The sequence below is a fragment of the Sapajus apella genome, unplaced genomic scaffold (genome assembly GCF_009761245.1).
Source record: "Sapajus apella isolate SASKATOON/1434 unplaced genomic scaffold, GSC_monkey_1.0 scaffold45, whole genome shotgun sequence".
Classification (NCBI taxonomy): Eukaryota; Metazoa; Chordata; class Mammalia; order Primates; family Cebidae; genus Sapajus; species Sapajus apella.
Genome location: NW_022436985.1, coordinates 5397982 through 5413660, shown reverse-complemented (window position 1 = coordinate 5413660; position 15679 = coordinate 5397982). Strand labels below are relative to the sequence as shown.

Sequence of the window (15679 nt, the reverse complement as noted above, 5' to 3'; positions counted from 1 at the left end):
ACACACACACACACACACACATTTATATATATATATATATATATATATATATATACACACACACACACACATATATTTTATTGCACTTTAGTTTCTGGGGTATATGTACAGAACATGTAGGATTGTTGCGTAGGTACATACATGGCAATGTGGTGTGCTGCCTGCATCCCTGTCACCTATATCTGCATTTCTCCCCATGTTATCCCTCCCCAGCTCTGTACCTCCCACTGTCCCTCCCCTAGTCCCCCCCAACAGACCCCAGTGTGTGATGCTCCCCTCCCTGTGTCCATGTGTTCTCACTGTTCAACACACACCTATGAGTGAGAACCTGTGGTGTTTGATTTTCTGTTCTTGTGTCAGTTTGCTAAGAATGATGGTTTCCAGATTCATCCATGTCTCTACAAAGAACATGAACTCATTGTTTTTATGGCTGCATAGTATTCCATGGTGTATATGTGCCACATTTTCCTTGTCCAGTCTATCATCAATATGCATTTGGGTTGGTTCCAGGTCTTTGCTATTGTAAACAGTGCTGCAATGAACATACATGTGCATGTGTAATATAATAGAACAATTTATAATCCTTTGGATATATACCCAGTAATGGGATTGCTGGGTCAAATGGAATTTCTATTTCTAGGTCCTTGAGGAATCATCACACTATCTTCCACAATGGTTGAACTAATTTATACTCCCATCAACAGTGTAAAGGTGTTCCTATTTCGCCACATCCTCGCCAGCATCTGTTGTCTCCAGATTTCTTAATTATCGCCATTCTAACTGGTGTGAGATGGTATCTCAATGTGGATTTGATTTGCATTTCTCTAATGACTAGTGATGATGAGCATTTTTTCATATGTTTGTTGGCCTCATAAATGCCTTCTTTTGAAAAGAGTCTGTTCATATCCTTCGCTGACTTTTGAATGGGTTTGTTTGATTTTTTCTTGTAAATCTGTTTTAGTTCTTTGTAGATTCCGGATTAGCCCTTTGTCAGATGGGTAGATTGCAACAATTTTTTTCCCATTCTGTTGGTTGCTGATTCACTCTAATGATTGTTTCTTTTGTGTGCAGGAGCTCTGGAGTTTAATTAGGTCCCACTAGTCTATTTTGGATTTTGTTACTAATGCTTTCGGTGTTTTAGTCATGAAGTCCTTGCCTATGCTTGTGTCCTGGATGGTTTTGTCTACATTTTCTTCTAATGTTTTTATAGTGTTAGGTCTTATATTTAAATCTGTAATCCATCTGGAGTTAATTTTAGTGTAAGGTGTCAGGAAGGGGTCCAGTTTCTGCTTCTGCTCATGGCTAGACAGTTTTCCCAACACAATTTATTAAACAGGAAATCCTTTCCTGATTGCTGGTTTTTGTCAGGTTTGTCAAAGATCAGATGGTTGTAGATGTGTGGCATTGCCTCCAAGGCATCTGTTCTGTTCCATTGGTCTATATCTCTGTTTTGGTACCAGAATCATGTTCTTTTGATTACTGTAAACTTGTATTATAGTTTGAAGTCAGGTAGTGTGATGCCTCCCACTTTGTTGTTGTGGGTTTTTTGTTTTTGTTTTTGTTTTGTTTTTGTTGTTGTTGTTGTTGTTTTTTGACTTGGTACACTCTCTTTTGGTTCCATAGGAGTTTAAGGTGGTTTTTTTCCAGTTCTGTGAAGAGGGTCATAGGTAGTGTGATGGGGATAGCATTGAATTCATAAATTACTTTGGGCAGTATGGCCATTTCCACAATATTGATTCTTCCTAACCATGAGTATGGAATGTTTCTCCATCTGTTTGTGTCCTCTCTTATTTCGTTCAGCAGTGGTTTGTAGGTCTCCGAGAAGAGGTCCTTTACATCCTTTGTTAGTTGCATTCCTAGGTATTTTATTCTCTTTGTAGCAATTGTGAATGGGAATTGACTCTTGATTTGGCTCTGTTTGTCTCTTATTGGTGTATAGCAATGGAAGTGATTTCTGCATGTTGATTTTGTATCCTGAGATTTTCTGAGGTTGCTTATCAGTTTCAGGAGATTTTGGGCTGAGATGATGGTGTCTTCTAAATATACAATCATGTCTGCAAATAGAGACAATTTGACTTCCTCCTTTCCTAATTGAATACCCTTTATTTCTTTTTCTTGCCTGATTGCTCTGGCTAGAACTTATGTATCACGTAAGTTTGGGAAGAGTTTGAATTTTTGTGCAGTGTTTAAAGTGTCTACTGTCAAATTTTTTTGTTCTTCTCATGGCAGAAGAACAAAAGAGTTTGAATTTTTGTGCAGTGTTTAAAGTGTCTACTGTCAAATTTTTTTGTTCTTCTCATGGCAGAAGTTTGTAATAATAGGATATTGCTTCAATTAGTAATGTGAAATAGAGAAAGGGACTGTAACACAGCATACAAAGCTCTGGTTGGTTTACCTGACAGATTCAGTAAGAAGAGATGTAAACGAATTTAAAGTATGTATACGAATACTGCTGCTTTTATACAAGAAAAAATTAAAATATTTGAGCTTTTACCATCTAGTACTCTTTTAAAAACTGCAAAGTATTTCTATTCAAAGAATTGATATTTGAAATGTTTATTCACTGAACTACTATAAAAACGCATACACTATTCTGAGAGGATATATTTTCCAACATGAAAACATGGAAAAACATTCCATGCTCATGGTTAGGAAGAAGAAAATGGCCATACTGCTCAAAGTAATTTATAGAGTCAGTGCTATCCCCATCAAGCTACCATTGACCTTCTTCACAGAACTGGAAAAAAACACCTTAAACTTCATCTGGAACCAAAAAAGAGCCTGCATAGCAAAGGCAATCCTAAGCAAAAAGGACAAAGCTGGAGGCATCACACTACCTGACTTCAAACTATACTACAAGGCTACAGTAATCAAAACAGCATGGTACTGGTATCAAAACAGAGATATAGACCAAAGGAACAGAACAGAGACCTCAGACTTAATGCCACACATCTACAATGATTTGATCTTTGACAAACCTGACAAAAACAAGCAATGGGGAAAGGAGTCCCTGTTTAATAAATGGTATTGGGAAAACTGGCTAGCCATGAGCAGAAAGCTGAAACTGGACCCCTTCCTGACACCTTACATTCAAATTAACTCCAGATGGATCAAAGATTTAAACATAAGACCTAACACCATAAAAACTCTACAAGAAAACCTAGACAATACCATTCAAGACATAGGCATAGGCAAGGACTTCATGACTAAAAAACCAAAACGATGACAATAAAAGTCATAGTAGACAAATGGGACCTAATTTAATGCAAGAGTTTCTGCAAAGCAAAAGAAACAATCACTAGAGTGAACTGGCAACCAACAGAATGGGAAAAAATTGTTGCAAGATACCTATCTGATAAAGGGCTAATATCCAGAATCTACAAAGAACTAAAGCAGATATACAAGAAAAGAAAAAAAAAAAAACATTCAAAAGTGGGTGAAGGATGTGAACAGATGCTTTTCAAAAGAAGACATATATGAGGTCAACAAACATATTTCAAAAAGCTCATCATCACTAGTCATTAGAGAAATGCAAATCAAAACTTCATTGAGATACCATCTCATGCTTTTTAGTATGGCGATCGTCAAAAAATCTGGAGACAACAGATGCTGCAGAGTATGTGGAGAAATAGGAACACTTTTACACTGTTGGTAGGAGTGTAAATTAGTTCAACCATTGTGGAAGACAATGAGGTGATTCCCCAAGGATCTAGCAATAGAAATTCCATTTGACCCAGCAATCCTATTACTGGGTATATACTCAAAGGATTATAAACCATTCTGTTATAAAGACACAAGCACAGGTATGTTCATTGCAGCTCTATTTACAATAGCAAAGACTTGGAACCAGCCCAAATGCCCACTGACCCACTGATGATAGACATGACAAGGAAAATGTGGCACATATACTCCATGGAATATTATGCAGCCATAAAAATGGATTAGTTCATGTCCTTTGTAGGGACATGGATGAATCTGGAAACCATCATTCTCAGCATACTGACACAAGAACAGAAAACCAAACACTGCATGTTTTCACTCATAGGTGGGTGATGAACAATGAGAACACCTGTGCACAGGGAGGGGACCATCACACACAGGGTAGGCGGGTAGGTTGGGGGCAGGGGAGGGGAGGGATAGCTCAGGACAGGGAGGTTGGGAAGGGATAACACCAGGAGAAATGCCTGATGTAGGCAACAGGGGGATGGAGACAGCCAACCACCATGGCATGTGTGTACCTATGCAACAATCCTGCAGGATGTGCACATGTACCCCAGAGCTTAAAGTACAATTAAAAAAGTAAAAAAGAAAGAAGTTATTTTAAAGATCAATCTCTTGTTATGCTCCATGTGGATGACTCAGCAAGCAGCCTGCATTTCCTTCTCTCCCACATGCTTCTAGAAAACACACAGCAAAGTCACACATTTCCAGTGATAGTACTATCCGTTTAAATTTGCTTTGTGTTTCTGGATAACTATACAGGTTTTCCAAATGAAATGTGAATTCATGTGTTATTGGAGAGTAGGGCTAAGAAAAACGCCTTGTGTTACAATGTAGAATTTCTTTGAATTTTTCACACTGCAAGCAAATGCCACATTCAAATATAAATCTCTGGAGAATTCCCTGGAGACATTATTAAAATTTCACTTATTGGTCTATGATTTACCCTTGTCATTTTAAGTCTCTTGGTCAAAAATATATAGAAGAAAACAGAATTTAAAAGTGTCTGAATTATTAAAAATATTTCTGACACTAGGTAAATGTAAATTACAATACACATTTAAGGATTTCTGCATAATCATTTAAAATATCTGCACAAAGTTTTCTCCTTCCACTTTTCTACATTATATCATAACTAATACACTCTGAGATCTTGACAATATCCTCTTTGTACTTGATTACATATGTTTAAAATAAAAAGGATGCCTGACTATAGACTAGACGATTAAGATGAGTGGAATGGAAGTTAATATTATAACATACTTTGAACTCTCAGAACAAAGTGCTAAGTAAGCACTAGACATTGGAAAATAATGAGCCAGATGGTTTCTGTACCTGGCCACAATTTGAATATTACAGACTTAAGTAAATTAATAAAAGTCCTGAATATTTAAAGTTAATGACTCTGGCATTGTCATTCTATTAGGATCATTAGTCACTAAAGTAAAAACAAAAAACAAACAAACAAAAAAAACTCCTTAGAAATTGAATGTCCAAGATTTGTTCTGAATTCTGCATTTCAAAATATGTCATAGTGTGCATGCTATTGGAACTCATTTAACACTACTCCAATGTAACTGAAAAGATTATTATTTAACCTAAGATTATTATTTAACCAAAGATTATTATTTAACCTAAGGTTTAGAAATTTATATCAATTTACATCTTTATGTACATTAATTAGCCCTAAACACACTTAAATATAAAGTTTGTAAAAAAAAGAAAAACAAGGTAAGATTGAAACCTATTTGAGAAATCTAATGTACAGTAAAATTTTATTATAATTATTATGAAATGATGCATGTGGTGGCTTACGCCTGTAATCCCAGCACTTTGGGATAGGGAAGTACAGTGACAGTATAGTTCCTCAAGTGAGGAACACTTGAGCCCATAAATTTGAGATCAGACCGAGAAACAAAGGGAAACCCAGTCTCTACATAAAAATAAAAAAATTAGCCAAGCTTGGTGACATGCCCCTGTACTTCCAACTGGAGCAGAGACAGGAGGATCACTTGAGCCAGGGAGATTGAGACTGCAGTGAGCCATGGTTTCACCACTACAATCCAGCCTGGGTGACAGAGAAATATTCTGTCTCTCTGTATATATATATATATATATATAATTATGAAAATACAAATATGCATATTATTTGCTTATCTGGAAATTTGTTTTAATGTACATATTTTCACCTTTAAGCTCACAGTGTTTTTGAAAGATTGCTGAGGAACTGAGAGCTATGGATTCTGCAGCAATTATTGCTAGCTTGGGCCTGGGGATAGTTACTTAACCTAAGTTTTATTTCCCTTAAAGGGTTTTTATCAGAATGAAATAAAATAATGCCTATGAGCCACTTAGTACAGTGCTTAGTACTAATAAATGTTAATTGCAATTGTTTCTATTATTTCAATTATTATAAACTGGAGAGAAACACAACAGAGCACAATTGTGTCTAATTCAGAATATTTGTTAATTGTCATGAATTTGGTATATATCCAGCACCTCCTTTCCAAAAATTAGAGTCATTGTTTTGGTTTACTTATTCAGTCAGAGTGCTTGTGAAGGGTTAGATAAGATGAACTGAGAAAAATATGCCTCCTGTTAAAAGAATAAGGAGAATAAAATACCTAGGAATACAACTAACAAGGAAGGTAAAGGACATCTTCAAGGAGAACTACAAGCCACTGCTCAATGAAATAAGAGAGGACACAAACAGATGGAGAAATATTCCATGTTCATGGTTAGGAAGAATCAATATTGTAAAAATGGCCATACTGCCCAAAGTAATCTACAGATTCGACGCTATCCCCATCAAGCTACCAATGACCTTCTTCACAGAACTGGAAAAAAATACCTTAAACTTCATATGGAACCAAAAGAGAACTCGCATAGCCAAATCAATTCTAAGCAAAAAGAACAAAGCGGGAGGCATCACACTACTGGACTTCAAACTATACTACAAGGCTAGAGTAATCAAAACAGCATGGTACTGGTACCAAAACAGAGATATAGACCAAAGGAACAGAACAGAGGCCTCGGAGGCAGCACAACATATCTACAAGCATCTGATCTTTGACAAACCTGACAAAAACAAGCAATGGGGAAAGGATTCCCTATTTAATAAATGATGTCGGGAAAACTGGCTAGCCATGTGTAGAAAGCAGAAACTGGACCCTTCCTGACACCTTACACTAAAATTAACTCCAGATGGATTAAAGACTTAAACATAAGACCTAACACCATAAAAACCCTAGAAGAAAATCTAGGCAAAACCATTCAGGGCATAGGTGTAGACAAGGACTTCATGACCAAAACACCAAAAGCATTGACAACAAAAGCCAAAATAGACAAATGGGACCTAATCAAACTCAGCTTCTGCACAGCAAAAGAAACAGTCATTGGAGTGAAATGGCAACCAACAGAATGGAAATAAATGTTTGCAGTTTACCCATCTGACAAAGGGCTGATATCCAGAATTTACAAAGAACTAAAACAGATTTACAAGAAAAAAACAAACAAGCCCCTTCAAAAGTGGGCAAAGGATATGAACAGATACTTTACAAAAGAAGACATACATGAGGCCAACAAACATATGAAAAAATGCTCATCATCACTGGTCATCAGAGAAATGCAAATCAAAAGTGCATTGAGATACCATCTCACGCCTGTTAGAATGGCGATCATTAAAATATCTGGAGACAACAGATGCTGGAGAGGATGTGGAAAAATAGGAACACTTTTACACTGTTGGTGGGAGTATAAATTAGTTCAACCATTGTGGAAGACAGTGTGGCGATTCCTCAAGGACCTAGAAATAGAAATTCCATCTGACCCAGCAATCCCATTACTGGGTATATATCCAAAGGATTACAAATCGTTCTACTATAAGGACACGTGCACACGAATGTTCATTGCAGCACTGTTTACAATAGCAAAGACCTGGAACCAACCCAAATGCCCATCGATGATAGACTGGACAGGGAAAATGTGGCACATATACTCCATGGAATATTATGCAGCCATCAAAAACGATGAGTTTGTGTCCTTTGTAGGGACATGGATGAACCTGGAAACCATCATTCTTAGCAAACTGACACAAGAGCAGATCAAACATTGCATGTTCTCACTCATAGGCGGGTGTTGAACAATGAGAACACATGGACACAGGGAGGGGAGCACTACACACTGGAGTCAGTAGGAGGGAAATCAGGGAGGGACAGTGGGGGGTGGGGAGTTGAGGAGAGATAGCATGGGGAGAAATGTCAAATATGGGTGATGGGGAGGAAGGCAGCAAATCACGCTGCCACGTGTGTACCTATGCAACAATCTTGCATGTCCTTCACATGTACCCCAAAACCTAAAATGCAATAAAATAAATTTTAAAAAAGTAATAATTAAAAAAAAAAAAAAGAAAAAGGAGATCTGAAAACCCTATTTCATGCCTGCAAGGATATTAGCTTAGGACACATTAGGAAATGTTAAGTTAAATAAGAAGCTGCTGAAACATTTGTAATACTGAATTAAATCATAGATGTCTCAACTTAATTAATGTTTCCGGGGAAGATAATTATATATGTATATATACATTTCCAAATATGTACATTTATTATGTACCCACTAGTAATAAGTGTGTGTGTAACAAATGTACTTATTTGTGCATGTATAATATAATTATATGCACATGTGCATATATTTACATACATATATACACAAACAATGTCTTTACCTTCATTGTAATGATACCACATGAAGTAGGAGCTGATATCTATGCTAAGTAAAGATGCTTATTGTTATCAAATATACTATCTATGCTTAAGTAAAGATACCAAATGATATCAAAAATGCTAATCTCATTTGGTCATAATGTTGCTAATTTCTCTTACTGCCTAGTAGTTTTGAACATGTTCAGCATTTTTTCTCTTTGAACTGAGGATAACATGAATGGGAAAATGAAATAAAGTAGAAATCTGATTTTTACAATATTTATAATGCCTTTCATTATTTGCCTTCCTTTTGAAATGTGTGTATAATTTCCACTGGCAATAGTTGAAATACCATTTGTAGATGAAAAAAGAATGGTATAAACCTCTCAATTTGGATATATGCTCACAGTGCAACTAATTTGTATGCAAAATGCATTGTCAGAATTAAATTAAAAACCCACTTGTGAATAGTAGCATCCAAAACAGTAAGGATATATGATAAGTTAACAATTCTGAATAGCTCTGCAGAACTGTAAATCCTACTGTGACCAATAAACTCCCCAAGGCAGAAAGTTGTACTTTTTTCTTTATTTTAACCTCCTAAACTAAAGTTGTTGAAGCTTCTCAGGCAAAGGAATTAAAATGTATGTAAAACTAGTCTTCTGATCAACATTTTACTACATTTCATCAATTGTATAACCTTTATGGCTTAAAATATGTAAATTTAATATGCTAATCATCATTATTGTACTATTTATCGAATATATATGTATACATGTATACACACACACATATGTCGTGATGTACTCTATATATAGTAACCATAAAAAATGCTTGAAGTGAAAAATGCATAATATGGCAGACATAGCTCCAAACTTGAAACCAGGAGACCTAACTTAACCTACAAGATACACGCTACATTTTGTAACCTTTGTGTGATTTGGGAGAAAACACTTAAAATGTTTGCACTACAATTTATGAAGAACGACAAGGTTTGCATAAGCCTCTCTAAAATTCCTTTCAGCTATGATTTTATGAAAACATGATTGCTTCTTTTCCTTGTCTTCTTATGGCATCTTATTTTCACTGTTGTTTGATTCAACACTTACCCAATATCAAATATTTGGTCACTAAATCATTTGTTAAAGAGCACAGTGGCTTGACTTTGATGGTTTAAAAAAGATTGGTTTGATAAATGGATGGATGAATGGGTGGATGGATGAATGCCTGAACATCAAGAGAAAAAGTGAAGGAAAAAAAGTTGAGGGGGAAGAGAGAGAGAGCACACAAAAGTATCATCTGTGCTGCTACAAAGAAAATAAAAGATTCATTGCATGTAGCACCTTTGCTAACTTGCAGTTAAGTTTATTCTTTTTATGATTATCTACCATAAATCATTTATATATGTTAGTCAAAATTAAATGAGTAAAGAGAGTAAAGAGTTTGAACTTGATGACTAAAAATAAAGACAAGCTATCTTTGATTTTTTTTGCAACTATGAAATCCAATGAAACCTTTATGTGGAAATATTTTTATAGAAGTTTTTCTAGATGATATGCTATTGATTGTGCAAGAGGAATGTAGACGTGTTGATGCTTGGTGTCAATATTTAGAGCCTTTTATTTTAAAAACAACTTGGTAAGTTGGTTATAAAATATGTATATCTCCCAATAATCCTATTCACTGTGGAAAATTTCTTCAAGATATATCAAAAATTTTCTCAATATTTTTAGAGGAAATTATGTGCAAGATGAACGTATATTTCTCTACTGTCTTCTCAGGTAAATAATGTTTACTTGCCTCTTAAATTTATAAGGCACAACATTTTGAATATTCATACTAAAATACAAGTTTTTAGTGTAATTAATAATTACCTTGTGTATGATTATTATCTTGCTGACTAATTTGGGTCTTCTGGAATCATAATAATGCCTGTGACAATAAATTAACATGCAAGTACATTTTCAAGTCTACTTTTGTTTTAATTGAGGTTTAGGTATAACTTACGTTTTATCCATACATCCAAATTTAGTTATCTTATTTCACAAGGTTATACCTAACTTAATGTTAAAAAAAAAGTTTAATCAGTGTTTCTTGAGTGTCTAAAATATCCAAGCTCTTTTATAGACAACACAAATATAAAATAGTTTCTACAGAGCCCAAAGCCCCAGATTAAAAAAAAAAAAAAAGTTTCTATGCGCTAGGAAATTATATTTTGCTAATGTGATAAGGGATGCCTCCATGGTAGAGGAAACACCAAAAATAAAGCCATGAAGGAGAAAAATCTTCGAATGTATGGAGAGTTTTTGAGTTGGTTAGGTTAGCGATCTTATAAATATTTTACTTAGCAGGCATATTTGTGAAAGTGTTTTTTTGTTTTTTGTTTTGTTTTTTTTTTTTTTTGAGACGGGGTTTCGCTCTTGTTTCCCAGGCTGGAGTGCAATGGCGCGATCTCGGCTCACCGCCTCCTCCGCCTCCTGGGTTCAGGCAATTCTCCTGCCTCAGCCTCCTGAGTAGCTGGGATTACAGGCACGCGCCACCATGCCCAGCTAATTTTTTGTATTTTTAGTAGAGACGGGGTTTCACCGTGTTAACCAGGATGGTCTCGATCTCTTGACCTCGTGATCCACCCATCTCGGCCTCCCAAAGTGCTGGGATTACAGGCGTGAGCCACCGCGCCCGGCCGTGAATGTGTTTTTGAGTGAAATGATTGTATAGTCTGAAGTACTGACTTATTTCAAGCACAAAAATCTACATATACACATGCATACACATACATCAAGCATTTATCTATTAGCCTTTTTTGTTTTTCTCCTTTTTTGAGATGGAGTCTCACTCTGTTGCCCAGGCTATAGTGCAGTGTCACTATCTCCACTCACTGCAGCCTCCACCTCCAATTTAAAGCGATTCTCCTGCCTCACCCTCCTGAATAGCAGGGATTGCAGGCTCACTCCACCACGTCTGACTAGATTTTGTATTTTTAGTAGAGATGGGGTTTCACCATGTTGGTCAGGATGGTCTGGATCTCCTGACCTTGTGGTCTGCCTGCCTCGGCCTCCCAAAGTGCTAGGATTACAGGCATGAACCACTGCACCCAACCATCTATTAGGGTTAAAGAAGAAATTTGGATTGCCATTTTAAAAATTGATAAGTAAGTGTATGTATTATGGGAATATTTACATACATTTTAGAAACATAATTATGTTTTTTAAACAAAAGTACTGTAGCTTGTCAGTTAGCTGTTTCATAATTTTCAATTATACAATAATTTATGAATTTCCAAAGGGCATACCTGTATTAACACTTTTACACATGACGCCTCACAATGAAAATTTAAGACATTAGCATCGATTTAATATTACTATAAATTGTGATTAATTTGACAATTGTATTTTTGTACAACTTTGTCTAAATTTGGTATTTTTTCAAATATATGCCAATTTATCTATTAGCCCATCACAATTGTATTCAGTAGTGTTACATATAGTACAAACTCATTAACATTAGTATCTTTTCTAAGATATAAGGAGACATGTAAACATGCTATAGTTGTCATTAAATATATATGTATATGCACACTTGCATATCAATATCTTTATATAATGATTAGATAAAGCCATTATTTTTCCCCGCATAAAAGAAACAAAATATCAACCTTTAGTGATGGAAATGACTAATTAAAAATTTCTGTAATATGAATATTTAGGAGATGCTTCTTTCCCGATTTATTAATTGGTTATTCTTTCCTTCAGTCTGGCCAACAAAAAGTGTATAGTATTGATGAAATGCTGTGTGAATGTGTGTGTGTGTGTGTGTGTGTGTGTGTGTATGTATCAGTGGTGAAGTAATTGTTTCATCTTGACAGGTCGAACCTGCTTTCCCCATCAAGGTTATAAAATAAAACTGACTGAAAACATGTTAGTAAAAATACCTGGGAAGGAACTGGATGCTTTGACATCATGTTAACTACATAGTTATGAATGCTGCATTTGAGCAACTATATAGTTAACAAAGTAGATATAGTATCTATTATATTGGATTATCTAGACTGTTAATATTTGTGTAGTAACAGAAATAATAAAGAGCTGACATTGCTGTGACTATTGGAAGTGGGTGAAATTAGAAAGGCATTTCTGTTCCAAGATCCTTCCTGTGGAACTAATCACGTTGTTTTCAGAATGCTTGTGTTGAAGACAAAATACTGCATGCACTCTTTTAGTACAAAGTCAGTTTAAGATGAGATTTTTATGACTGAAAAGAAAAGTAAATAAATAACTGGGATTTGAAATGTTGGATAAGATTTTCTACTTTTGAGTACACTGTTTGCAGTGAGATGAACTGTTTCTTCTGTGTATTTCCTCGCTATTTGCAGAAAGATGAACTGTTTCTTTTATGTATTTTTTTCACTATATCTTAATTCTGCTAAGGATTGACTAATATTCTATCATTTCTGCAGGTTTCTGCTGTTTATTAACCCAAGTTTAATGTTTACGGCAATACTAAGTGTTCTGTCATGGAATAGCAAAATGCTTCCATCAAAAATGTATTACCAATACAGCAGAAGTCAATAACATCAACTGCTATAAAACAAGGTTGATTAGACGATCTTTTTAAAAAACTCATTTAGAATCCATGACAAGTTGAATTGTCTTTGTATAAACACACATTACTTCTTTGTGAATAGATATTTAGATTATCTGATTTAAAATGAGTTGGTTATTTCAGCTTCAATTGTAAAAACTTTATAGCATATTTCCTAACAAACTATTAAAGAAATTGGTGTATCTAAACCTGATAGTATTAAATTTCAATGTAATGATTAATCTAAATCTGCATAAGGGTTATCACATATTAAAATAATTCTTATGAATGCCGCTTAAATTAGCAAGATAAGTCAAACATTTATTGTCTAAATATTTTTACAAGAGCTTAGATTCAGAAGTATTATCTGGCCCAGAAAAGACAGCTTAAGTAAAAAATAAAGTCTGTAGTATATATTTGATTATGTTAATAAAATATTAATATTCTGGTTAAATACCTAATAACATAATTAGGTAGTACTCAATTTATATGTCAGCTTTAAAAATTCTTCATTCTTTTCTCTCATGTTCCCAACCATGGTCAGGTATTCAAAATGTACGGGAAATGGAAAGCAATGGTTTGAGGAGACTGATATAATCTATGGCAATATAAAACAGCAATGATGGCTGGGCATGGTAGCTCACTTCTGTAATCCCAGCACTTTTGGAGGCCGAGGCGGGTGTATCATCTGAGATCAGGAGTTTGAGACCAGCCTGGTCAAAATGTTGAAACCTGATCTCTACTAAAAATACAAAAGAATTAGCTGAGCGTGGTGGCATAAGCCTGTAGTCTCAGCTACTCAGGAGGCTGAGGCAGTGGAGACCTGAGAAGTGGAGGTTTCAGTGAGCTGAGATTGCACCATTGCACTTCAGCCTTGGTGACAGAGGGAAACTGTCTCAAAAACAAACAAACAAACAAAGCAGCGATAAGATAAGGCCAGCTTCACACAGCCTCTTAGACACTCCAGCTTCCCTAGCAAAAATTAACCATCATCTTTCTATAGTGAAGCCATCTCAAGGTATAGAGATTTAAGGGTAACCTGCTACACTTGTCAGCACCTGTCACAGTTTCACCCATTTAAAAAAAAATGTGTTGATGCCAATAATACATGATTAATATCCTGATCTGTCTTTCACTAGAAGGCCTGAGGCTGCAGTCACGGATGTATAAAGTCAGCAAAACTGGCCAATATTAAGTGACTGCTTCTATACATACATTTGTGTATAAGTGTAAATAATATATATTTCATATATACATAAGTTTGTGTATGAATAGTCTGTTTTTGTATTTTTATATGTGTATATAATACCTATATTTTTCTTACAGATATAAGGCATTTTTATATGCACACAATTTTATTTTCATAATCACACAATAAAATGAAGTAATAGGCAAGAAATGTACACTATGTGTATATGGATATAGATATATATTCGTATAGGTATATAAAGTTATTCCTTTATTATGTTATTTTTCTTGGAGACTATGTCTTTTGTCAAGAGGGATTTTATTCAATTCATCCAAAAAGACTACACAAAAAAGTCTTTTAGGGCAAAAAAAGTCCATTGCCCTAAATGTTTATAATTACAAGTCAAACAATTTAAAAATGTGTGCCTGCTTAGAACTAGAAGAACTCCAATAATACAAATAAAACTGCATGGCCAGATGGGAAAGAGTACCTCAGATTTGCAATAAAGTGAGGATGCCTGATTCTATTCTTCATAGGTACAATCCTAGAAAACAGTATCATACAATGAGTTAGAGCAAGAACGTTGGAGTCAAGGAGGCCAGGGCACTGGCTCTTGTATACTACTAGATACATATGCAATTATAAAATTAGGATTAAGTGCAAAATTCTTGCAGTTAATCCTAATTTTATAATTGCATATGTATCTAGCGGTATATATTTCATAAATATATTTAAGGGTTAAATGAGATACTCTACTATGAAAAATTAATAGAAAATGTTAAGCACTGTTTGAATTACAGCATTTATTAACTTGTATTATCATATATATTTGAGCTATAGAACTTAATGTTTTTACATTATATACATAGTGAAGTGATTACTATAGTCAAGCAAGTTTACAAATCCATCACTTTTCATAGTTATCTTTGTGTGTGTGTATGCGTGTGTGCATGTGTGTGTGTGTGTGTGTTAGAGAAACTAAAATCTACTCATCAACTTTTCAGGATACAATACTATTTATCATAGTTTTCATGCTAGATATTAGATCTGTAGGCTCATTAGTTCTACATAGTTGCAAGTTTATAATCTTTGACTTACTTCTACTCATTTTTGTACACTTACATCCCTAGTAACCACTGTTATACTCTCTGCTTCTATGAGTTTGAATTTTTAGATACTACATGTGAGATTGTGAAGCATTTTTCTGTCTGTTTTTTTCATTTACTGTAATGTCCTCCAAGTTCATCCATGTTGTAAATTATAGTATTAAAAGAAAACACAGGCATTTGTTGAGAATTTACTATTTAGTGACTGCAATTTACAGATTACATGGATAATATCATTTACACAAAATAATTCCTGACAATAGATATTATTATTAGATGTTGCAGATAACAAATGTAAGGTTTAGAATTTGAGCATGTTGCTCAAGATCACATACTTAACAACGGACAGAGTCAGTATTTAAAATCGGTTTGCTCTTAGAATT

General features: G+C 34.8%; 1 protein-coding gene across 2 annotated transcripts in view; it reads left to right on the top strand.

Moving 5' to 3' along the window:
• GRID2 (glutamate ionotropic receptor delta type subunit 2) overlaps nt 1-15679 on the top strand; it is a 1512615-nt gene that overhangs the window by 284415 nt on the left and 1212521 nt on the right. The window lies entirely within an intron of this gene.